Consider the following 25241-nt stretch of genomic DNA (forward strand, 5'->3'; position numbering starts at 1 on the left):
CTTCAGTAACTCAGTTTCTCCACCTGAGACATACATAACAAGCTTTGTACAAGCACTTCCACATCTCCTGTTACACACAGCAGATGATCAACAATTTTATCAGAAGTGCTCAGAAGTGGCTCAAGGTTTTTGGTGCAACTGCAACCACTTCAGCTTCACTAGGGATGATAAACAGCTAGAGAGGTAAATCAGCTGAGAAATTGTGCATCGCAGAAAAACATTATTTCACCAAGAAAAAAACCTCACTGCAGTTAAAGGCATCAAACCTAAACATGTGCAAAGGAGGGGAGGGGGTAGGTTAGTCTGCCTATCTTCCTATACATTTTGTATGTAAAGGAGAAAAAAGTAGATGTTACCATCAATTCTAAGTAATCTGTTCATTAAAGCTAGAGTTTAATCATGTCATGCATGAATGCAGTCTCAGTAGTGCAAGTCCAGAGTTACAGGACTCTTGTTTTGCTTCTATAATGTGCTCAGTTCCATAAAGCCAGACCCTGTTTCTGGACCACATAGAAGTCAATCTCAACAGACCCAAGATGGACTAGGTGGTTTGCAGGTCACTTTCCCAGACTCTGCTTTCTGACTTCCAGAAGTACAGCAAACCTAATTCTATTGCTGAGCTGGAGTTACTTCAGTAACACAGATTCAAACAGACTTCTTAAAAACAACTGAAATACATTCACATAAAACTTACAGAAAAGCAAGGATTCATTAACAAGCTGCACCACCATAGAAACCGACAGTATTAATTTTAATTTTATGTAGTACGTGAAGTAATGGCCTTCTCTGAAATCTCCAGAAAGGCAAGCAGACACACAACTACTGTGGAACTATGTAGTAGTCCAGCAAATATTCATCATACCAGCTCTCTGTTATTCAGTGTCCGTGACACCAGCCCTTTCCCACCACCCTAGATGTTACAAGGTACTTACAGGTACCATCAGTTTCAACTCCACAATTTTGTCAGGAGTGAATAACTTCCAAGAAAGCTGACAAACTGATTTATACACTGGCATTACTTAATACTATTTTTACAGTATTCTCTAACTTGTAATGCTGTAAATCATAGTTTTCAAATGAATATCACTGAAATGGCATGTTACAACAGATGATGGAGCACAACATTTCCCATTAAGCTACAGGCTAAACCCTGTCATTCAAAGTCCCACTAAGTGATTCAGAAGCAATTCATATGCTAGCCAATTTTTGAATTTCTTCACAAACAGATATTTTTCACTGTCTCAATATGGTCATGAACAGCAAATGCTCTGCCTCCACAGAATCTTCTTCCAAGTTTAGTCCCCACCTGAGGCATACAGGACACCTTGGACTCCCAGGGCTGACAGCATTTAGATGAACACAAATCTGTCAGACTTTTCAGCTTTCCTAGTACCATTTCAGTTCTATATAGCTTTGAGATACTTTTTAAAAAGAAGTTTTGTGTAAATGTAATTCACAATCCCTGTTGGCTGTTTTTCCACAGTACACCGAAAACAACTGCAACTTTAAGACATGACGCCAGCACACTGTTTACAAGTATCCAACTATATGACACAAATCTGTTACAGAAACATGGCTTAAGTCAGCTGCATACTAGAAATAGCGCTGTTGATTTTTGATTATCGCTCCTTTTCCACTTAATTCTGCTTCCTTCCCCTTCAGGTATCCCAGCCAGAGCTCTGCCTTCACTTCCCTCCGTGCCCTCTAACTTCAGCTGCACTGCCGGGGATCGGGGCAGCGCTGCACTCCGGGAGCAGCAGCGCTGCTGTCCGTGCGGTGCCTCTGACGGGGCACCGAGCACCGCTGCCGCCCGCAGCACGAACCCGCCCGGCGCTGCCGAGCACGGGCGGCCGCTGCGGGCCGGGCCCTGGGGCCCGTGCGGCGCCGAGGCCCGTCCGGCTCCAGCGGCTGGGCCCCCGCCCTGCGCCGCTCCCCGGCCCCTCTCGCCGCCTCACCCCGGCCCGTTCGCAGCTGCCCCCGCTGCCCCGAAGCGCTCGGACTTCCCAGCGGAAAGGCCAGGGCCCAGCGCTCCCCGCCCGGGCCGGTGCCGCCCGCCAGACCCGCCCTGTCCCGTCCCGTCCCGTCCCGCTCCCGCCCGCACCGCCCGCGGCCCTGCCCGGCGCTCGGGCCGACTCCCGGGCCGCGCTCCCGCCGCCGCCGCGCAGAGGCCGCCGCGGGGCCCCTCAGCACCCTGGCGCGGAGGCGGCCGGGCCCTCACCTGGGCCGGAGCCGCTCGGGCCGCGGTGAATCAGCCGGATCTCATTCAAACCGAGCCCTTCCCGGTTCACAGGGCACCGGCAGCGGCTTCCGGCCCCGCGGCCGGCGGGGAGGAGCTTCTGAGAGTGGAGACCTCCGCAGGGGCGCGGCCTCGGCGTGGAACGGGCCCCAGTGGAACGGATTAAACTGCTGTACTGTAAAGTGCTGTAGGTTAACTTTGTCCCTTTGCAGCCGAATGTCACCAGTGCTGAAACAACGACACGATAGGATGGGAGAAGAACCAACAACTGAGTCATTAAATCAGTAAAAGAATGATTACCGTAATAGGAACAGTATTACAAGCACTCCTCTCAAAAATTGTATTATAGAAAATAAGAGTATTTAGAGAAGAGAAATATGAGTGACCATATGTGTAAAACCAGCACAAGCAGAAATGGAAAAGCATAGAAATTGTGGCCCAACAAAAATAACAGGGACATAATCACATAAAAGCATGGATGCTGATGAATGGTGCAAACTTTTCTGGTGCAAAGAAAGAAGCACATTGGAATTTCTATTATCCTTATGTTAACCCCGGAGCAAAAACTGTGGTAAATTAGAAGAGGAAAACACAAAGCCAAAGGAGTACATTACCAGACAGCCCGTGAACAAGTTAGGGATCTCAGTACCCCGTATGAACTTATTAGGCCTAACGCAATAAAAGTTCTTCGAAGTTGATTTATACATAGTTACTGAAATACTGCAAGTCTTTCAGAAAGTATTGGGACAGCTTAAGAACCTATACAGGCAGTTTATTAGGACTCTATACAGTTTCTGCCATGAATGACCAAGAAGAGTGTCATGGTTTATTTGAAATCTCCTTTAAACACCAAGAATTTAATATTAGAAGATGATCAACATTTTCTTCTCACAGATCAACTACATGAAGCCTGTGAAAAGGTACTAAGTTGTAAATTATATGGGAATAACCTCAGACAGCTATAGTCACCACTTCCACAACACTGCAGCAGACACAGATATCTTAGTTTTTTATACCATGAAGTATAAAATTAATCCCAAGAAAGAGAAAAGGAATTACCTTTTCTTGAGGAATTAGCTTATGATATTCTGCTTTTTTAAGAGGGGCAACATTTTTGAAAAACAAAATAATTTTCTCTTCCATTTTGTTTTCAGGCTAGGCTGAGGGAATCTCAGGAGTCAGAATTTCCAAAAGATTCTTAAAAAACTAAAGGTTTCAAATGTGGTTTAAATTGTGGGTCAGTAATTTCTTTCTCACGTTACTAATGCAAAACCTATTAGTGTAATTTATTGGTGCACTCATGGCCAAATTACTCAGAAACAAAGAGTAAAACCTGTGTGTGTCTGTCTGTATGTATATGTTTATCTGGGTATGCTTGTCTCAAACAGAAGAAATCTTGCACCCTGCCCCTGGCAAACCTTAGCTCCTATAGCTTAGCTCCTTGAGACTGTATTTTGAGATTTGTGCATGTCTTGATGCTCTCAGAAGTCATTATAATTATGTGGTCAAAGATTTTTCTTTTGGATTAAATTAATGGGGTGAAGTATTGATTCAGTGAATTGAAATGCATTATGTATTTTGCTGGTTTGTGCCATGATTTTGAGAGCAATCCTTTTATTCCTCCATGTTCACGAGCATTCTGACACCTTAAGGAGCAATACCCATTATGTTTGGGTTCTCACTCTGCAGTTATGTGTCTATAAGGTACCCTGCATTTCTGAAAAAAAGAAAGAAACACAAATATTTATTTGTGAAAAGTAAGCATTTCTCTGGGTTGATGTGTACAATAAGGAAAAACAACATAGTTAAAGCTTTATATTATGCCTATACCCACTGACTTAAATGAGCAATGGCATTTCAAACCATTTGAAGATTTGGCCCTTCTTTGAAATACAAAGTGAAACAGACTTTCATTGTTATTCCTAATTACATTTCAAGTCATAGTATTGACTTTTTAAATATATACATTTATTGAAATTTTATAAATAAATATAGTTACAGAAAAAGAAAAAAATGAGAAAATAGGAGAAATATTTACACTAGAAAGTATAGTGAATTAATTGGATATATAGAGGCAGTATCATGATTGGAACTTATGACAGATGGTATTTTATATTTTTATATAAAAAGATATATTCTTAATCGTATATGTCAAAGAAAAGAGACCATATGTTGTTAAACACTTCCAAATTGTCATTTAATCTGAAGGGCACTCTCTCGCCTGCTACCGAATCCCTCATTGTTTTGGTCTAACCAGTGCTAATCTATAGAAGATTTTATTTATTGATTTGCAGTAATGCAATGCAAGAAAATGTTCGAGGTTTGTTCCCTTTTTTCTTACTTGAATGGCTCTCATAAGTGGTAAAAACTAGCTTTGATTGGACCCTTACATTTTTCCTGGTTTCCCCATGGTAATCTATCCTTATTTGTAGGGAAGTGATCAACAGAGATCAGACTTGCTTAAAGAGCACATCATTTTTTTCCTATCTCCTGGTATATAATTTTCCCTTCATATCTGTTTGTAATTGGATTAAAGCAGCAATATTTCTGAGGCTCTGTAATTAAATAATGCAATTTTACATGGCTAAGTGGTAAAATTTAATGGTGTGTAGAATGTGAAGAATGCACTGAGAGATTGGACACAATTTTCTGGCAAATCATTTATGTAGAGAGTGCTGTTTGTTCTAGGACAGGAGGAATTCTCCAGGACTGAGTTATAATATTAAAAAAACCTCAAAATCATCAACACCAAAAACCCCAAACAAACCCAACAGAAGATACAGTTTCAGAAAGCCTGGTGTTAGTGTACCTGATGCACTGTGGGTTAAGCAAAATATTGGACTTGTGGATATTTTTGTTTACTGTGTTTAAACATGTAGAGCAAAGCATGGGAAATGATTATACTTCAAGGAGTACAAGAGCTGGCATTATGTTTGTGAGAGGGTAATAGAGCCAGAATCACACTATTTTATTGATTGATTTAGAATTACGTTTGGTAGTTATACACTGAAAAAGTAATGAAGGAATAATAGCATTTTAAACTGCAGCCTTTCACCCTGGGAATGGACTGGAACTCTGTCTTGGCAAACCTGTAATGGGGAAATGGTTTCTTCTGTTATCCTTGGCAAGCACTCACTCTGTTAGAAGTGCTGATGGTGACCTCTGTGACATCCCCAACAGCTTGTACAATGCTTGATCAACTCCTTGCTGCATGCAGAGTAATAGCAAGTCTTGTCACAAACAATGAATAAAATTTTACAGGATTAGTTAAAGATAGTATATGAGGGAGATTACTTTTTTTAGACTCCTCAACAATTCTACAATCAGCTGCAGAAGGCTGTTAGAAGCTCAAAAGAGGCTTCATTAATCATGAAACATATGATTATTGAAAACCTGCAAACAAAACTATTTGCATCTCTTTCAGAGCACAGACCTGCCCATTAAAGTATGACAAGTAAAAAGTCATTTTGAGTGAGAAGAATGGTAACAATGTATTTGGATATAATCCATCCCAGTTAAGAAGGGAGAGGATATTAGGAAAGCAAACATTCCTTACAGCAAGCCATAAACAGCCCCAGCCCCCCTCCACTTGGTGCCAAAAGATCTTGTTTATATTGGAAATTTCACCAACCACAAGTTTCACAGGCAGTCCTAAAGGAAACTGGACTTTTGTCTTTTTAAGTCTATATAAAGTGATGGCTGAGTTGTGAGAACTATCTACAAACCATCTGGAGAAGATAAGGCCAAGAAAAAAATCAGTCTTGATGGAAATGCTTGTGTTGGGGGTGTCTATGGAAAATTTTTATGAGGAAACAGAGAAGTGGGTTTGTGTCCTTGGCAATTGCAAAGGTGCTACTCTGTGAGAGACAGTTTATTTAAATAACTGTGTAGAAGACTGTAAATTGAAAACTGTAAATTAAGAGAAAGGTGGTATGTAAAGTGGACTTGCTGTGGGTTTTTTTCTGGATTGCTGTGGGATGGAACAATACTACATGTTTTTTCCCCTCCCTTTTATTCAGTGGGAGACTTTCCCCTTATTTGTGACACAATAAAAGTTAATTTTGTGCTTCCTTTAGTACTTAAGATATTTCTAATTTGGCTGAAACATTACTTTTATAGAATTGCTGTGTAATTGGTATAATACTTCTCACCAATTTCAGGTAGTGAGAGCCAAACAACAAAGACAATTTCAATTATTTCTGTGGTTATGTCTGTGTTAGGGAGTAGTACAGACTAGAAGGAGTAAATGTGTGGGACTAAATTGATATGATACATTTTTGTTAGCATTTTCTACTTTGGACAGCTCTACTTGTATCCCAAGGATGAATGCCCATTTGCCACCAAATTGTATCAAGCATGTTTCTGCTCTGCCATTTTTCTATGAGAGAATCTACTTCCAGCACTCCCAAACTTTGGTTTGCTGCTTTGAGGGTTTTGTTTTAAAGGCACACTCTGGATGCAAACTTAAACAATCATGTGGATACATGATACATATAATCTTTTTTTTTTTTACAAGAATTAACCAACAATGTGTAAAGATAACATGGCAGAAAGCTGGAGAAGAGTGAAATAAAATTGAAGAAGGTGAAGTCCTCCACACTGCTACACATGGCATGCCCAAAGCTCTGGGTATATACAATATGTTCTATGGAGAGCCTGAGGGACCTGTAAACTGCTAGATAAAAACCCATTCAGTGAATATTTTGATCCTCACAAGAATGTCACTTGGGAAAGGCACATTTTTTACAAGAAACCAGCTGCCAGATGAGACCATTGACCATTGTTAAGATCTTTAAAATAAAGCCAAGTAATGTGAATTGGAGCAGTTAACAGATGGATGAATTACTTGTGATATAAGTGATAACCAAGTCAAAGCAAGGTGAGAAAAGGACTTGACATTGCAAAGAACAGCGGATATTTGCAGGGCTAGTAAAGACTGCTTCCCAAATAAAAGTGTTAGCTAGTGGTGAAAGAACTGGAGTGTATCTAATTAAAAATGCATACCAAAGCATAAAGAGAGAATACAAGGGTAAACAAATGGCAGAGACCAGACTTGTTTTCAATAGATGTAAAATCAATCACAACATGGTGAAAAGGTCCTACACAAGAGGTTCGGTGTCCTGTATACAATGAAAGCAGCCATTTTGCCAAAATTAAATTGCTTTCGACTCAACTTATAAAGATCTGCCTGAGGAAAGCTATCTGTGACTGTGCTGCTGGAGGATGTAACAGATGACAATGGTGATTACAATGGCTGATTTAAAGGATAGTAGGGTTGATGCTATTCTATAAAATCAGATTTTCTGCTGGGCCAGAACATTTACTTTTGAAATTACCTCATAAACAGGATTGCAATTTGCAGATTTTGAAAATTCTCTGATGATACAAAAGTAATGAAGAATTCCTAAATAGCTTCATTCCACAGAGTTCTACATAAATCAATCTATACAGATTACATTACTCTACTAATCACAGAGATATAGCAGAGAATAAAGTATTTGCAGTTTTGGTGCCTTTACAAAATGAAATGTGTTCATAATTTGTAATTTACCCTGTTACTCGGGATGTGAGAAACCTGGACTCTCTATTTAAATAGAAACTGGAGGTGACTACAAAATAATGTATCTAATTTCGACATTAAATTTGTGACTTCTATATAGTCTCCAGAATTATGAAAGTTATCAGTCAGATATATTGACTCTTCTCTTCAGGATGGTTTTAGTTCTTGCAGCCCCTCAAGATACACACCATGGTATTTTTTCCTCTGTCTCTTTTTTCTGTCATCCTTTGTAGAATTCTCTACTGTCCTTATAAACATTAAATCATTATGGAGGCCAGTTATATTTGGAATTTTTCTGACATAATACAAATTATTAATAGCTAGCTAAGATTAACTAGATATTTCTCCTCCTTGATTGGCTTAGAAAAGTAGCTATTTTATTGATTAAACCTATATGTCATACTTCAGCCAGTGCAGCTTTTTGGAGAATGAGGCATCGGTAGAAGGAAAAGGAAAATAAAATGTAACTTAATTGTTTTTTGGCTGTGCACAGTCTGTGGAGTTGTGATCATGCCTTTTTCTTCGTGTTGATCACAGAAAAAATACTAGAAGTAGATAGAAAAGATTAGTTTCATTCTTGTAGTGCCCAAATTTTTAGAAATGTAATTCTTCTTGACTTTATTACACTGAATCTACAAACACTGAGAGAAATATAATTTGGATAGGCACAGTACTTGCAAATGCCAATAAACTGTTCAGGTAAGGCTATATCCTTATTTTAGTTATATTGGCTATGTGCCATAAATAAATACAGTAGTGATTTCTCATCTCACTAGCTTACTTGATTCTGTTGATTAAAGGCTATAAATTGACTTTAATTATATGTTGTAACAGTTGGTATTTGGAGACCTAAATATTTGGGTCCATGTGGTGCAGTTTTAGTCTCCATTGTAGAAGGGATCTGGAGAAGGTTTTAGTACTGCCCAGATTTCTAATTTCAACTTCGTTTTTTTTCTTTTTTTAATTAATATGCCTCCAGGGTTTTTTATTCATTTAGGGTCATGGTTCTTTTAGTTTGACTACTAAACACTTTTTTTTCTCTCTTATTCCAGGTCCAGAGATCATTTCTAGCACCAATTGAACCTTTTCTCTGCAAAGGTAGGATGTGAAAAATGCAATGCATTCCAGATTTTTTTTTGCTAAGATGATCGAAGAGTGAGACATTTTATCCATGCAGAAAAGGTGGATGCAAATATTACACTTGCATACGCTATTGCTTTATAAAATGATTTACAAATTTTTTTTTAATTCCTGAGAACTGATGAGGCAACTGTCAGTATCAGGTGCTTATTGATTTGTTGGCATCATTGATTTGTTCTTTGAATACTTTATTAAATTAAATTTAGTTAAATTAACTTTTAAAAATGAAATTTAAACTTTATTTTACTTCACTATTTAATATTTAGTTACTCTGCTAAAAAGAGTAAATACGATTCCCTTGTTTATGCTTCCTGTTTAACTCTTAATTTCCACAGCACTGTCTAAGTTAATATATTTTGTTTCATGGATAAAAATTAGTCTAAATTCAGGTAAGAACAATCTTCAAGGCATAAGTAAATACAAAAGCTTTTTGTAATTCAATAAAAATATTAATGAATAATAAATAAGGAAAAAGGAGTATTCACTAGGTCTTATAAACTGTTGTATTGCTGGTATTTAGGTTGCTGGGTTATTAATGTAATCCAATACACATTTTTTAATTTTGAAGAAAGTGGATTTGAATTATTATAGTAGAGAAATATCGTAAATTGTCTTGAGACCACCAATTTTTCTACCTACCTGATTAAGTCAATGTAACTGGTTTAATACCCCAGATCACTTAATCCAATTACATGAATGGCCAGTTACTGAAGTCCAAGAAACTACTTCAGGATCTGCTATCTAGTTTTAGTCACATTCAAACTTGATACTAGCCCAAACCTTAAAGTTTGCTTTCTTCTTTTATTTCCATCTATTTATGTCAGTATACGGCAGTAGTTTTCAGTCTCTTTTGAGTTGGGAAGTCATAAAAATTTCAGTGGACAAGGAATTGCATGGAAACATAGTTTGAGGACAAAGAACACTCCACAGACACTTTTTTAGCATAGTCCACAGGTCACAAAGTTAACATCAGCACTTTAAAAATTCTTTGGAGTATTTGACTAGTTTGCATGTATGTTTAATATATCCTGAAATATAATATGATTATTTATATGGCATATTTGCAGTAGGGAATTTGGGGTGGAATAAATGTAGTGGTGATGATCTTGATAATCTTTTTGTAATAGCAATTATACTCCCTAGTAACTACCTCATGCCACAGAACCTTATACTACTTTTGTGTATTTTAGGAGCTTGGAGTTTTTGAGTAGTGTTTGTATACTTAAAACTTACACTGTTGTCCTTTTGTGGTACCTTTCTCAGTATTAGTCCAACAAGCCAATACAATTGTCTGCTCCTTTCAGCTTAATTTTACACTCATTATTGAGAACCTTTACTTTCTCCACAAAAGTTAGATATAGAAATTAATTAAATTACACATTTCCAGTTTACCTGAAAAATATGTTTAAACAAGAGCCATAATCTCCTCTAGCTAACAATGACATATATATTTACTATTTATATTTATAACAATTTATATTTTCAGGAACTGTGGATAGCCTCTAAAAAATCATCAATCCTTTGTTGCATATTTCTTTATGAGCACAGATGCTTACAACGTCTATCGAGTGACTATAAATAACATCATTTTTAATTAGAAATGCGCTGATTTAAAACTGCCTGCTCATCTTAGCTCCATCTTTCAGGTAACTGGAGCTGCTAATTACTTTCAAAAACCCAGGTCAAATGGTCAGTGTCTGAATTCATTAACCACTCAGCAAAATAGCTCTCTGCCTCTAAAAAAGAGGAAAACTTTACAAATATTTTTAAAGGTCAAATATTGTGCTCCACTTTACCCATTGACTTTGTTCTCGGTAATAGATCTGGGATTTTGTAGTAGCAGTAATACACAAATAGTTAATATTGTTTAAATAAGTGGTAGGTAAACCAGCTCTGTTCCTTTGTAATGGAAGACAGCAAAATATACTGTTAATGGTGTACATAAGCAGTAACCTTTTAAGATCTCCATCCGTCTGAAAAACATTCAAATCCAATTTTCCAAACTTTCTTCATGCAATCTTTTATGGTTTTATTTCTCAAGTAAGTAAGAGAAAAATAATTACCAGTAATGATCATCACATATAGACTATCACATAATGTGTTCAAATAAGCATTAAAATTTTGTCTAAAGCTCAGGTGTTTAAAATAATTTCTTCTGACCACCTGTGTGGGACTCAATTTTTAAGGGAATGTTTTCTACTTTTAATTTTTGAGAAAACAGCTTGAAGCTGTCATAACTTTTATTTTGCTGGCAATATGGAAATTGTCCATTCTAGATCTTATACTTTTATGTGACTGATATTGTTATGCACACAAATATTTAAGGAACAATTTTATAAATGCAAGCCATTCTAACTGTCTTGAAGCATAAGAATAGGGTCTCTCACTGTGTGAAAACTAATTGAAAATACTTTTGATATTGCAATAAGTTTTCAAACAACCATTATACTTAAAGCTGGTGAGCTATTTACATTACCAATGTGGTATAGGCCTTTAATTTTGTGGTGCTTCTTTCATGTCTTCATCTCCTGAACATTTGTTAAACTTTCTTCACTGCTTACCAGTAAAGTTCTAGCTAGTTTAGATACTTCTCTTGTAATTGAAACTTGATTTCAGATATACTGGGCTGATGTGGATTATATTCATGTCATCAATACAATAATGTAAGGTCTGCTTGTGTGTAGTTATTATTATGTGCTGTTATGACGTAGTTAAGTTTTGTTTCTCATTGGTTCTAACATTTTTACTACACAAATAGAAAAAAACCTTAATATCAAGTCTTTCTTGTGACAGAAGAAGGAGCTATCTCTTATATTTTGAATGAAGTGGTATTTTTATGAAGGAAGAATGCACTCTACCTAAATTTGGACATTCAGATATTTTGCCTTTTGAGGTCTTTTTCATTTTAGTGTAGTTGATGAAGGAGGGTGCTTTTTTTCCCCCAGAAGCTGAGTGCTAAATATACTCTTTCCTAGAGCTTACTGAAGAACAATAGTTTTGGGTTTTTTTGTACATTGACTGATGCCAGTAGGAGGGGAAGGCATTTATTATTACACAGTATTGCACACAAATTTATTTCATGTTTTCATGAAGTATATATTTACATTTCTTTAAAATAAATGGTTCAGGTACATCCTCAAACACAAGGAAATTCTGTGAACAATGCTATATTTCCCCTCTGAATTACAAATGTATTCTATGTGACTGAAGCCATCCTTGTATAAATTATTCTACAATGCCCAAGGAACAAAAATCTTAGAATCATTTAGGTTGGAGAAGACCCCTAATATCGAATCCAACAGTTAACCTAACACCTTCAACCCTAAACCATGTCCTCAAGTGCTACATCAACATGATTTTTCATCAGTGATTCCACCAATGCCCTGGGCATCCTATTTCAGTGCTTGGCCACGCTTTCAATGATGACATTTTCAATGATGATATTTTCCCAATATCCAGTCTAAACCCTCCTTGGCATAACATGAGACCCGTGTTTGGTCGTATTGGTCTATATTTGGTCACTCTTGGTGTTTTAAAACTCAGGCATTCCAGAGTGGCATGATCATGTCAGCTGACAGTCCTCTTATTTTAGACCAGAAGTGCCACCACCTTTCAGAAGAGCACACAGTAAAGGTCTTGATTTTAAATGGTCATCAAAATTTTATGGCATTTGGTGTAGTAGCTGAACACAAAATTCTGCTTTAGTTAATTCTTCATCTAATTCATTATTAGGTTATTTGTAATTTCAACTAACAGCAAGAAGAACTTCTTGGATAAATTTTCCTTTTTGTTCGTTAATCTATTGCAAATAATGGCTGTTGGACAAGTGTGCATCTATATAGACAAAACCATCCATCTATGGAACAGCATGTAAAAAAACCCAAATTATCTTCAATTTGGATTTTTAAAAAAAGAGATTGCAAATTCACTAGTATTTATTACCATTTACATTAAATATCTATGCTAGCTGCATGCATTTGTTCTGCAAATGTTGGTGGAAAATAAGGCCATGCATATTCCTACAACAAAGCTGTTCATTGTATAATTTAGTTTTTAGCTGACTCTGAACTTACTGCAGGTGAAAATAAGATGATCCAGATCTGTCAGCACTGATATACATGTAGGTGGTTCCATTATTATAATTTGTGAAAAGCTCACAAGCTGTCTTTGTGAGGGTGCTTATATAGAGTAATGTATTAAAAAGAGCCAAGATGTTCTACCTTATGATGGCATTGCAGTTGTGCAGTTTGTGTAAAGTAATCAAGTCTTTCTAAAACACACATGAAAAGTATTTGAAGAGGAAAATTGATTAATATTCTTATATGGTTATGTGTGTAATGGTATGGTTATATGTGTAACTTCATACTTTAAGAAAGAATTTCCTGCTTTTTATGGGACAGATATGTTCCAATCAAATGAACTGATAAGTATTTATAAACTAGATGCTCTTTTCATGAGTTGTGAGTACTACAAGAATAACACCACTATTCTTATAGAGAACATAGATGTTAGAACTGCCCCTCTCTTGAATGAAGAGTTGTTGCATTAATACTGGTAAAATTGCTGAACTTTCTCCACTGTTTTGAGAAGACCACCCTGCTTTTTTCCATATTTTCTTAAATTTTGCTTTCTATTTTTGTTTAAATTTCCAGTGATGAGCTTGTATATGATGTGTAACAGGTATTATAACCAGTCTGCAACTGATGAAAATAATTTATTGGGAGGAAAAATTACTTCAAATATCTACTTCTAATAAGCTTATTAAAACATTCTTAATGTATAAAAATAAAATAATATAATGTAGCTGGATATAATCCAGTACTTTATAAGATGAATTTCAGTCCTCCCTCCTTCCTCTCCTCCATGTTCAGAACAGTAGCAAAATGATGTTATGAAGTTTTATTGAGACTGGCTGATATACTTAGAAATAAATAGAGGAGCTTTTGGGCTCATGGTGATTTCATAAATAATTCAGCTTCACTTAGTTTCAGTGAGCAAAAAGAAAGAAAAATTCTGAAATTACACCAATTTAAGATTGTGCTCTTGTAAGTCAGTAGGTATGTAATTTTGGAGCTCTCTGTGGGATCCACATATGAATCTATGTTTGAGCTTAAATAATAGAAAATTACCAGCTCTATGATGCAATAATTTTTTATGAGAAAAGAGTGAGCTCACCTAAAATCTGCTAATCCTGTGAATGCTTGACTATATTCTCTACTTCAGTCACATGATTACGGACAGCTTTGGAAGAATAGAGCAGTCCTAATCTGAAGAAATCATTTGATGGGCACTTGAACAAGCAGGGTATTCCATCTCATACGAAATGAAGGGCAAAAGTGTATTTTATCTATCCCTGAAAACAAAATTCCTGCCCTGAAGCATAGTCAACTATGTAAAAAATGAAGTATTGTGCGGCCCACTTTATCTATTGGAAATCTGAGCATAGGAACCATCAAATTTTTGTACAAGTAGCAGCTCTGCTTTTCTCTTCTTAAGTTCTGGCCAGTGTGCCATTTTTGAAATATTCAAACAAAGAAACCACAAACCGCTAGTCACACCACAATACCAGCTTGTGTTTACATTTTCAGCTCTCCAGATCATGATCCTATTGAGTGCACATAGAGCGAGTGCGTGTACACGCGCCCATCCACCATCAGGAGAAACGAAACTGTAAACACAAGCTGGTATTTTGGTGGGGGCACACTAATATGGCGGTTGGTGGGGTCGGAAGGTGGAGGGTGAATTATGGATCCAGAATTTCCTTGTATTTTTAAGTCAGGCTGCTTGCAGTATCTGCTTTTCAAAGTGAAATGTTTGGTTGTTTTATAAGACTAAGGCCTAGTTTCATTAATTCTGGAACTTGAAGGATGATGGATGAAAGCGCTAATGCATGACAGATTTAACTGGACAACGACTTACAAACTGCATTACAGGGAGTCCTGGTTGCTTGAGTGGAGGGTGGGCAAGAGTGATCTCACAGTTATTACCATTTATGGAATTCTTTGCTGAACTAACTAGTGAATCATCTTGCTTAATATTAAACGAAACATTGGAGACATTGTTAAAAATAATGTGGTGAGACCAAAGTGACTAAATTTGCAGAATAAGATACATATTTGAATATAAACTCTTAAAATATAGAGCACTTGATGGGTAAACTGAGGAAATGAAACATATTCAATTAGACACCTCTCAGAACTTCTACATTTTATTTGTTGCTTAATTTAAATATGCCTGCAAGTCCCTAAACTTTTTTTTTTTTTTAGTCAATGAAGTGGTATTATTTAATTAAAACTAGAATGCCTCAAAAAAGTTTTTATCTGGAGAATACTTGTTTTTGCTGCTGACAGATCAGCTGTTGCCATTAATCTTTATGGAATTCTCCATTTGTGGCTATCTGAAGTTGACAGGTCTTCCTTCCTGGCCATTTGCAGCCGCTTTCGCTTGTCTGCTCCTCCAAGAAGAGAATTGCTGAAAAAGTTAGATTGCTGTTTTGAGAAAACAGGATGCTGGAATGCACGATCAAGTCATGGCCTTAAGGAATAGAGAGAGACAAGAATAAAAGGGAGACTGTTGTCTTCAGAAGGAAAATAATCTCCCTCTAAAATCTAAACAGTTCAATAGCTTCTCCCAGTGTGAAAACAGCATGGCCTAATTTTCAGTCCTGCTCTTGTATTAGCACGTTGTGTTAACAACAGCCTTTCTGAGCTCACTATTTTACGTGCTATGTGTTGTTCTATCCTCCATAGCAGACATTCTAAAGAACTACTAATTAAATCACAATCACAGATACTAAAATAGTTCCCATATAAACTAATTGAAAATTTAAATCTTAATAAAATGCAGACATAATATTTTTATCTCAAAAGCCATAAATCCATATTTTAGCTGCAAATTTGATTGCTTAGCACACAATGCCCATATTTATCTGATCCTTAAAAAAAAACAAAGTATGTTAGAGGGAACAACACAGTACTGAAAAAAAACATATCATAAGCTTTGTTGTGAACTGTCTACACTTTATAGAAATTACATAACATCTTTGTTCTTAGTACAAGTCTGGTTAAATAGAGTAGAAGAAGACTGTGTACCTGCACTTAAAGAACTTCTGAAATTTGATATGTATGTATTTTGAGCATTTGAAATTACTAACTGAGGAAGACTAAATATAATAATTTCTTATCCTTACAATAATGTGATCATTTTGGAACAATGATATTCAGAAGACTGTAATTCAACCACAAGGTCTGGAAAGGTACCACAAAGCTTTGAAAAAAAATTAAACATCAGGCTGCTTAATGCAATTAAGTAAGTCTGAAACTGAGATTTATTATCTACCCCTTTAGATAGTTCACAGAATATCAGAGAGAGATTAGAGAAAGAGCCAAAAAGGGACACATTTTCATTCCTACTGCTGTCACACCTGTACTATTAAATCACTGATATTTTTTAAAGGTAAGCTTTAAGTTGTTTGTGTGAAAAATCATGTTTTGATTTGATTTAATGGAAACTGAGATTCTCAATGAAATCCATCACACAATATTGAGAAATTTTCAGTAAAATCATGATGGTTAGCAAACAGTTGAAAACTTAGTGAACTAAAGCTGAAGTGGAATGACTTGGTAGGTGGTGGGAGGTTTCATCTCACACTCTTACCTGAATAAATGGATAATCTATTGTTTTAGCAAGGTTTTTGGTGTGGGGTTGTTTTTTTTTTTTGGTTTGGGTTTTTTTACATTGAGATCCTTGTTCTTTCATGCTGAGAGGCAACAAGATATGCCCATCTAGACTTGCTACTTGTTTCTGTGGACCTTTTATCTCACTCTCTATTCATGGTCAGGAAACTCATCCAACAGCAAGAAAGAACTAATGTTTCAAAAAAGCTGCATAGCCTCAAAGATGAAAAGTTTGTTCTTTGGTTGGGCAGAGCAGTAGAGCTGGAGTGGTTGTTTCTCCCACATCAGCCTGAGTATGATGAGTGGGTCTTTCTGTGCCATGTCCCACTGAGCTCCATCAGGCAACCCATCAGTACTGCAAGGAGATGTAGTTATGAGAGATCTGCTCAGTGTTTTTCCCAGACCTTATGAGAAAATTAGTTAGCAAGAAGTGATGAATACAAATACTGGTAATGTTTCTCCCATAAGCATTTTTCTAGTGGTAGGTTTTTTACTACATTTTCCTCTAAAATTTTCTTACTATGAAATCTTGTTTATCCCATCCATAATCTTCTGATTTACGAATTAATAAATTTTTCTTTCAAAAATCCTAAATTATTATGGTGTCATATGAATGAACATTAGCCTAAAACATTAGTACAGCTGAAATAGTAACTATAACTGCATAGCCATTAGTATTAAGTAGTTGCAGTCCTGTCTTGTAAGGTTCTGTTTCAATACAGAGGAGAAAAAAAATAAATTAGGAAGATTCCATTTCTGAATGCCACATCTGAGGAAACTGGCTGAGATCAGTCACTCTTTAATTCTGGTTTAAAATGCACAGAGATAAAAAACCTAATACTCAGCTAATAGGAAGATAATTCCTAGAACTGATATGCAATTGAATGATTGGTGTAAATAGGAACAGTGTAGCCAGATCCCACTTGTACACACTTCTAACTTCTGTCAACATGCTGCTATGACAGTTTTGCTTTAGTTATTAATATTAACAATTATTAGCATAATTTTAAAGTGTCAAACAATGGATTGTTTTTCAGATTTACTATATATATGTGTGTTGCATATATTTTGATGCAATGTAAAGAAGAAAATTGCTTCAAAGTTTTATCTCTTTACATAATTTCAAATTTTATATTAAAATTAAACAGCAGTACTGAAAACATTAATGAAGTATTTAAATAATATATAGTAAATAGTTTCATAATGTATAAACTGATTTTAACATGATACCATGCAATAAAATATTACTTCCTGAATTTTTTAAATGGAAAATTTATTCCAGAGAGAGCTATTCTTTTAAAAGGCATTTACTGACATTTCAAAGTAATGTGATACATATTTACACATAGTAAAGAGTAAAAAACTTTTAAAATGCATAGCTTTGCTTTTACAGTCCAATGTTTTTAAAATATTCTTTGAAGGGTCAGATTAAATCTTGCATAGGTAAAACTCAGTTCAGCATCGAGTATAATCAACTGGTAGACTCACGTGTTGTATGCCAAGTGGCTGAAAATACATTACATGAAGTTTCTATTACTATTACTATCACTGTAAATGATGTGCTTGTTGGGTTTCTTTTTCTTGGAGGAGGAGTATGAAATGACTCGCCTTATGTTTGTTTTGAGGAAGTTCCTTCAGAATTAGATCTTATTTACAGTAAATCCAAGCCTGTGGTTCCACTGAAGCTGAAGCCAATCTAAATGTTGATTGCTGCAAACCCTACTTTTGGCCATATGTTACCACCGCTTTCCCTTGAGCTCTCTTTGCTGTGCTCTTCTCCAGCATTTTCACTGGCACCTTCATTCATCTGACTTTAAACTGAATGTCTTGTTGCTCAGGGGCTTTCTTCTAGTATAGCAAAGTATATTTTATAAGATTTTTTTTATGTCTCTTTGACTTCTCTGTGGAGTCAAATTATTACCTCTGCCAGGGAGGATGGAGCCCGGTTTGGGAACAAAACAGAAGCTGGATAATTTCTTTTTATAGTGGATTGATTTTAGACCAGCCTAGTTGTATTGTCAGGCTTCACCCTGAATAGAATTCTGCCATGAAACATCTCATCTCTGTGGGAAGGCAGTGGGGGGACAGTGGCCTCCATACTCGGATGCAAGAGAGAAGCCAGAAACACTTGGCTCAAAGCACAGTGGCAGCTCAGATGCAGAGCAGTTCAAAGTGTCATGAAACTGCACCTTTAACTAATGAAATTGTATAGTTGGCTCCATCATGCAAAGGATATGTTAGATTTTAATTTAAAACAATGTCGTGTTTATAATTAAGCAGAAATTGTGTAGTAATGTTTAAATGTATTAATTTAGGATGGCACATTAGAACAATTTGAAATCAGTTGTAACATTATTCAGTTTTTAAATTATTGTACAATAATTGCTATTATTATAAATAATGTTTTGTAAATATTTAAGAATGGAAATCTGAGCCTGCTTTCCTTCAAATCCATGGAAGTTCTGTTTCCCAGAGAAGGATTAGACATACTCACAAATTCCCTAAAACTCATGAGTGACAGCGTGTTAGTGTGGACACCTAACTATATGTTATAGCAGTATATCCCCTCAGATTCTAAACATTTAGGTCTTCCATCAAAGCTGTCCTCTTATTTAAGAATGTCCTGTTATTGCATCAATTGTTCCTAGACTAACAGTGCTTCTAAAGTGATACACAGAGCCTTTTAAAATTTTGATAATTAAAGACTTATTTCCAAAGTATGGCAAGAAATAGAAAAGTCGCTAGCTTAAATAGTATCGTATTAGATGTGCGGTATTTAATCATTTAAATTATCCTTAAGCATTGTATCTAAATAGTATTAATGAGGTTAATATCCATAAGAAGGCAGATTTAGAATCTCATTGCTAAAACTGGTCAAATAATTCATAATGAATTATTCACCTTGTTTTTTTCATGAACTCTTGGTGAACAGATTGTGATTTTCTCAGAAGGATTAATTATTCAAAGTTATTCACCAAAAAACTTAATAGTTCTTGGGCTCAGTTTCTTGGTGAGCAATATATTGTGAACATCTGACCAGCTCCAGTATTTCAGATAACACAAAAGCGGATTTTTCCTGCTGTGACCTTTCCCGATCAGTCAAGGACCCTCTGAGATGAAATGTTTATGATACCTTTTTTCTCATACCGTATATGGAACTGTCCCTTTAAATCTGACAAACAGTACCAGTCTTACAACTAATACAATATTGTTCTTGCCTTTCAGTTACTAAGTACTGTATGCTGTATTATGCCTTTACCTAATTTTCCATTACTTATTCTTGGAGGGTTGATTAATTGTCAGTTATATATTGTATGGATGATGTGGGTTTATATATTGAAAGTGTTCTTACAATTATTGCTGAAAATGTTCTGTACAAGTGAATAATATTGCAAATTGCTTATACAAACCAAGTGAATTAATTTTAATGTTTTAATATTATATAATCTAATTTGCTTAGTATTCGGGGGACATTTTTTCCCCACCTGTAGTGGTTTATATCCATAGGCACATTGTTTTCTTCATCTCTTAAATATGGAAGTTATCAATCTCCACTGTGATCTCTTCACTTTCTGCAAAGGCATCTTCAGTGAAATGGCTAGAATTGCTGGAATAGCTACAGGTTAGCCAGGGTTAGTAAGGTTTTGCAAATATTATTTAGAAATGCTGGTTCTGTCCCCTGAATTACTTTCGTGTATAGTTTTCTTTCTTTTTCTTTCTTTCTTTCTTTCTTTCTTTCTTTCTTTCTTTCTTTCTTTCTTTCTTTCTTTCTTTCTTTCTTTCTTTCTTTCTTTCTTTCTTTCTTTCTTTCTTTCTTTCCTTTCTTTCTTTTTTCTTTCTTTTCTTTCTTTTTCATCTCTCTCTCTTTCACAGGAAAAATCCAATTCTGATTTACTCTGTCTCACTGAAGAGCAACACAGCCTTTGGAGAAGGCAATATTCTAGAGAATGCCTTGTGGCTCTTCTTTTACAGAATTCTCCCATAATTTTTTCTTTTGCTTTAACTTTAATAAGCAATTTAGTCTACAGTGTTCAAATCACATCCTTCAAGTGCAACAATATAGCATCACCTTTTAACATTAAAGACTATATTAGTAAAATGTTTAAATATTGTAAGAAAAGCAAAAGGAATAAAACAAAGTCTTTTGCATTGGTCTCTCAAACTGAATGGAAATAGACAGCATAAGAGCCTGCTGGCTTTGTGACTCTTCTTTTACCATCATATTTAAGAGACTTCTTTTCTTCTTCAATCTTTGCTCTTCACAGCTTCTCTTTAGTAATGTCTGGAGAATGCATTTGTAAAAGTGCATCCGATTTTCTCCTGCCCCTAAGAACAGCTGTAAAAGTTGAAGGATTGCTTTCTGCAGCACAAAATTGATACAGCACAAAAATTTGATGGACAAAGTTCTGAAATTCACTGCGCATTTCTTTATTTCCTATTGTCTCAGGACCATGGAAAATAGTCCAATAATGAAATATTAGAATTCTTAAAGTGAAAAGCTGTTCAATTGACATTAAAACTGGTTTCTTATAGTTCTGTTTCCTGTATTGCCCTAGCCACTCCCCTCTCTTCAGTATCCCAAGTGATCCTTAGGTTAGTTCTATATCCTAAGACCTCCAAGACATGTCCTGTTCCTTTAATGGAACATCCCCAGAATGTTTCTGGCTATTCCCTTAACCTCTAGTTTTGAATTCTGGCCTGCTAGCTAGGAAAGAGACATCACATGGTGAGGCAGGTCCAGCAGCTTGTGTAGGTTTTTTGATCAACCAACTGCTGCCTGATAAAGGTTGGCTTCTTTATACCTTTCACATAGTAGTAACAAAGCTTGTTCTTATTTACAAAAATGAAAAAAAATAATGTGTTACCTTAACATGTATTTTTCAGTCAAATTGTTTGAACTTTGGTAACAAATTAAAAAATTTTCAAGCACAGGCCATAAACCCACTTTTTCCTTTTTTGTCTGGAGATGAGAATTAAAAAAAAACAAAACCAAACTTGCAACATTGTCTCCTCAAATGAGATAAATGAACATATAAAAGTGTATGAGCAGAGTACTCAGAATTTTTTTTTTAATTCCTCTTTGCGCGGTTGTGTGTGTGTGTATCCGATGCAAATGTTCCCAGATATCAATTATGTGGAAACCATACCCAAAGTTGAGAGAGAGAGGTTGTGTTCTGCAAGCCCAGATGTCAGCAAACTCTCAAAGCAGTGCATGCAGTTGTACAGCACCACATGTTTTCCAGTATGCAGTTTTAATTAAGTGAACGCAGGATGGAGGTCCAAACCCTCTTCTCCTTAATAATGAAAATAACCATATTCTTTTTGTTCTGAATTTCCTGGATACAGTAGACTAACATGACACTGTAAATATCAGAATTATTTTGATTAGGTTATGCATTAAGGTTTGAAATTATGTGTTCAGTGTTATCTATGCCTTGTGTTTTAAATTTAGCTGATGAATGAGATTTATGCTAACATTAAAACAAGTAGCAAAGGATTTGTGTGAAGGCAAAATTTTTTATTTATATATACACAAACATATATATTCATGTAAAGTTGAAGGCCATTCTTTATTCAAACTGAAACTTGAAAAGCAAATTATTTCATGGGAGAAAGTATTGGGTCCTATTATATTTTTTATAAACTTTGGCATAGTGGCATGGGTTAATAGTAGGAAGCTTTAAAACAAACTAAAGCACTTTTGAAAGATGACTGTTCTATGAATTTGTGAGACACTGGAGAAAATAAAGGAGTGAATTGACAAAGGTGTTGCAATCTGGAAAAAGACATCACAAATGACAATCCAAACAAGCAGGGAGATGGTAATCCATCTGAATGTAAATACTGCTTGATGGATATCCTACACGCGGATTTTCCTGTCTGTGTCCGATTGAATTTATATTTTAGTCAAGCTAGTCTTCTAGTCTTCCTTTTGCTGTAGTCGACTTCAGGTGAGGATTTGTATCGTTCTGCTTTTTGGAACCTTGGTATTTCAGGGCAAATCGTCCTTCTCGAAGATCTGACTTTTTAAGGATCTGTGAATATAAATGGGTATATTTTCCAGTTCCTGCTGAAAACCAGAACGGATGGATCTTTCATAGCCCCGCTTTCCTCTAAGTTGTGTGCGATGTTGATTTGATAACGGAAGAGAAGAATTAGCGTCTAAATCTGAACGTACATTCCTTGTCGGAATGCCCGGGCGCAGCTTGGCGAGCCGCGGAGGATCTGTCTGGAAAGGAGGGACGGAGGGAGGGCTGCCCGCAGGGACGGAGGGAGGCGCAGGCGGGCGCGGGGCTGCGGCGGGGCCGGATCCGCGCGCCTCGAGCGGCGCCGCTCGCGGCTCCTTCGGCAGCGCCCGCCGGGCCGCGCCGGAGCCGGCGGAGCCGAGCGCCGAGTTCCCGCTGCCGCGGGAATTACCGAGCCCGGGAACGGAGAGGGATCAGGACGGGAGCGCCGGCGGCCGCGGGAAAAGGCGGCAGAAGTGGCGGTGCTCGGAGGCAGGCTCCCGCCGCACGGCAGGCGCCGCACGAACCGCGCCACGCAAATCCCTTCCTGAGGCTCCTGCCTCTGGAGAGGAGCAAACTTTCTGGCCTGCCTTCGTGGAGAATCCTAATCCTAAAGACGCTGAGATATTTAATCGTGAAAATAAGACTATTAAGAATTCACAGATTATCGAAAACATCAGTTAATCACCCCACGCCTGTCCTAGAAGAGACAGACAGACGCTGGGGAAAGCGCTGGGGACGGGCTGGTGTGAAATGCAGCAGCCTTGCAAAGTCTTTCCAGCTCCAGCCTGCTATTACAAGAAAAGGATCATGTGAGGATCCTTTGAAAGGCAATGTTCTGACTTAAGCAAGCAACTGCATTAATTGGAAGTCTTGTATTCATACATGCTGGGCTAAATAAAGCAAGCTGGTTTGCTGCGGCAGCCTGGGGAAAATATATAAAACTAATCCTTCAATTACTTTGTCGCTGATTAGAGTATCCATAACAAATGTAAGATCCCATGTAGCACAGGACATCTTTTCAACCAACAGGACAATCGTCCTAAACAAAAACCAAAACGACCTAACTTTTTGGGACGGTTTTTTTTGACATTTGGTGGGGGGCGGAAGGCAGCACGAATCGCCACGATTTCCTGCTTTCGAGAGTTGCAGCTACAAGGTATCCCTTTTTTTTTTTTTTTTTTTAAATCCCCTGAAGTTAACTTTCATGATGGAGAAAAACTCGGCAGGACAACAAAGCTTTGATCTTTGTGTGAAGAAAGAAAGTAATAGAGTGAAAGTCTCTCCAGAGGGTAATTATTCTTTGGCCGCTCAGGCAAGAAGTTCCCTGTCACTCTTAAGGTTAATATTAAGGTAGCTCGGCTATACTTTCCCATATTAAAAAAAAAAAAAAAAAAAAAAAAAAAACCAAAAAAAAACAACCCTCCCCAGAATGTTATACTATTAATTGCCAATTTGCATATGTGTGCAGCTGCTGTTTTGGCTCCGATCTTCCATCCGATAAGCTTGCTGGAGGTATCACAGAGCACTTGGCAGCTTTCCTATTTGAAAAGAAAGCCTTCCTAACTACAGAACAGCTGATAGTCTATCAGTGATAGACCCTGATGGCGTGAATTACAATTACACTACTTTTCACACTAAATCTGGGTGATAGCTACTTGGAAAGAAGTTTCATCATTTTTTACCACAAACTGGAAAAAGAATTACATGGTCATGCTGTGCTTTTAAAGGCAGTTTGGTTCACTTTTGTCTATTTAACACCTAATTCCGAGGAGTCCATAGGCATCTGGAGATCTGAACGTCGCGTAATGAATTCACTGTTTAGATGGGAGATTTTTTAAATCTACCTCAAATTACATTTATTAACAAGGAGAGCAGGAAGTGTTAGAGTTGTTAGACGCTTCATTTATTAAATAATTTGTGGATATTTTCAGTTGTCATATCCAGAGTCATGGGGGTTTACTTGTTTTTTAATTAGCAATTCCAAAACAATGCTACCACAATTTAACAATTCATCACGTAATCTGGGGCTGTTCAGTTCAGCCACTAATGCTAGATAATTCAGATTGTTATTTTGATCTGTTGATAACTCATTTTGTTGTGATAAGAGAACTGCTGCCTTGAAATTAAATGGCATGTTTTCCTATGGACCTTGTTGCGACCTAGAAACCAACTATATAATCTTTGTCTACCTATTTCTTAACATTATGCCTGGTATAGCAAAGCAATAGTAATTTTAAAATGTCGCTTATTTGTTTTCTCACTTCATGATTAGTCTTTATTTTGCATTAATGTGTTTTCATATACCACTGTGGAGGAGGAGGAGGTGGGGAGAAATGCAAGTGTCAAAGTAAATTTAATTGTACAAGTAAGTAACCCACACTGATGCCGAGGTCATGATGTCTAAACTTTTTCCTTTATATGTCAGAAAGTTAATTTAGTGAGGTGCTACCTTGATAGTAAAATGTAGCTGCTTAAATATCTTATAAAGGCATGGTGGAAAGCCTGACTCCTGACGTAGCTAACCTAACAGAAAATAGACTTTGTTTTCCTTTTTTAGTTTCTTGCTTTATTAGATTTCTCACTCTCACAGATTATCCAAAAACTACCCATTGATTGATCGC

General features: G+C 36.7%; 2 protein-coding genes across 8 annotated transcripts in view; one reads left to right on the forward strand and one right to left on the reverse strand.

The window, feature by feature from the left end:
* PSMD14 (proteasome 26S subunit, non-ATPase 14) overlaps window positions 1-2356 on the reverse strand; it is a 46215-nt gene extending 43859 nt beyond the window's left edge. For 3 of the 7 annotated variants that reach the window (XM_064434738.1, XM_064434735.1, XM_064434733.1), the window contains exon 1: window positions 2219-2356. The gene's annotated coding sequence lies outside the window, so the exon portion shown is untranslated. The other 4 variants (XM_064434737.1, XM_064434734.1, XM_064434740.1 and 1 more) reach the window with 3 other exon arrangements.
* Window positions 2357-2460: 104 nt separating this feature from the next.
* Window positions 2461-25241, forward strand: part of RBMS1 (RNA binding motif single stranded interacting protein 1) — a 337082-nt gene continuing 314301 nt past the window's right edge. The window contains exons 1-2 of the mRNA XM_064434723.1: window positions 2461-3156; window positions 8849-8894. The gene's annotated coding sequence lies outside the window, so the exon portion shown is untranslated. The remainder of the gene's footprint in view (window positions 3157-8848; window positions 8895-25241) is intronic.

This window comes from Passer domesticus, chromosome 10 (assembly GCF_036417665.1).
Source record: "Passer domesticus isolate bPasDom1 chromosome 10, bPasDom1.hap1, whole genome shotgun sequence".
Classification (NCBI taxonomy): Eukaryota; Metazoa; Chordata; class Aves; order Passeriformes; family Passeridae; genus Passer; species Passer domesticus.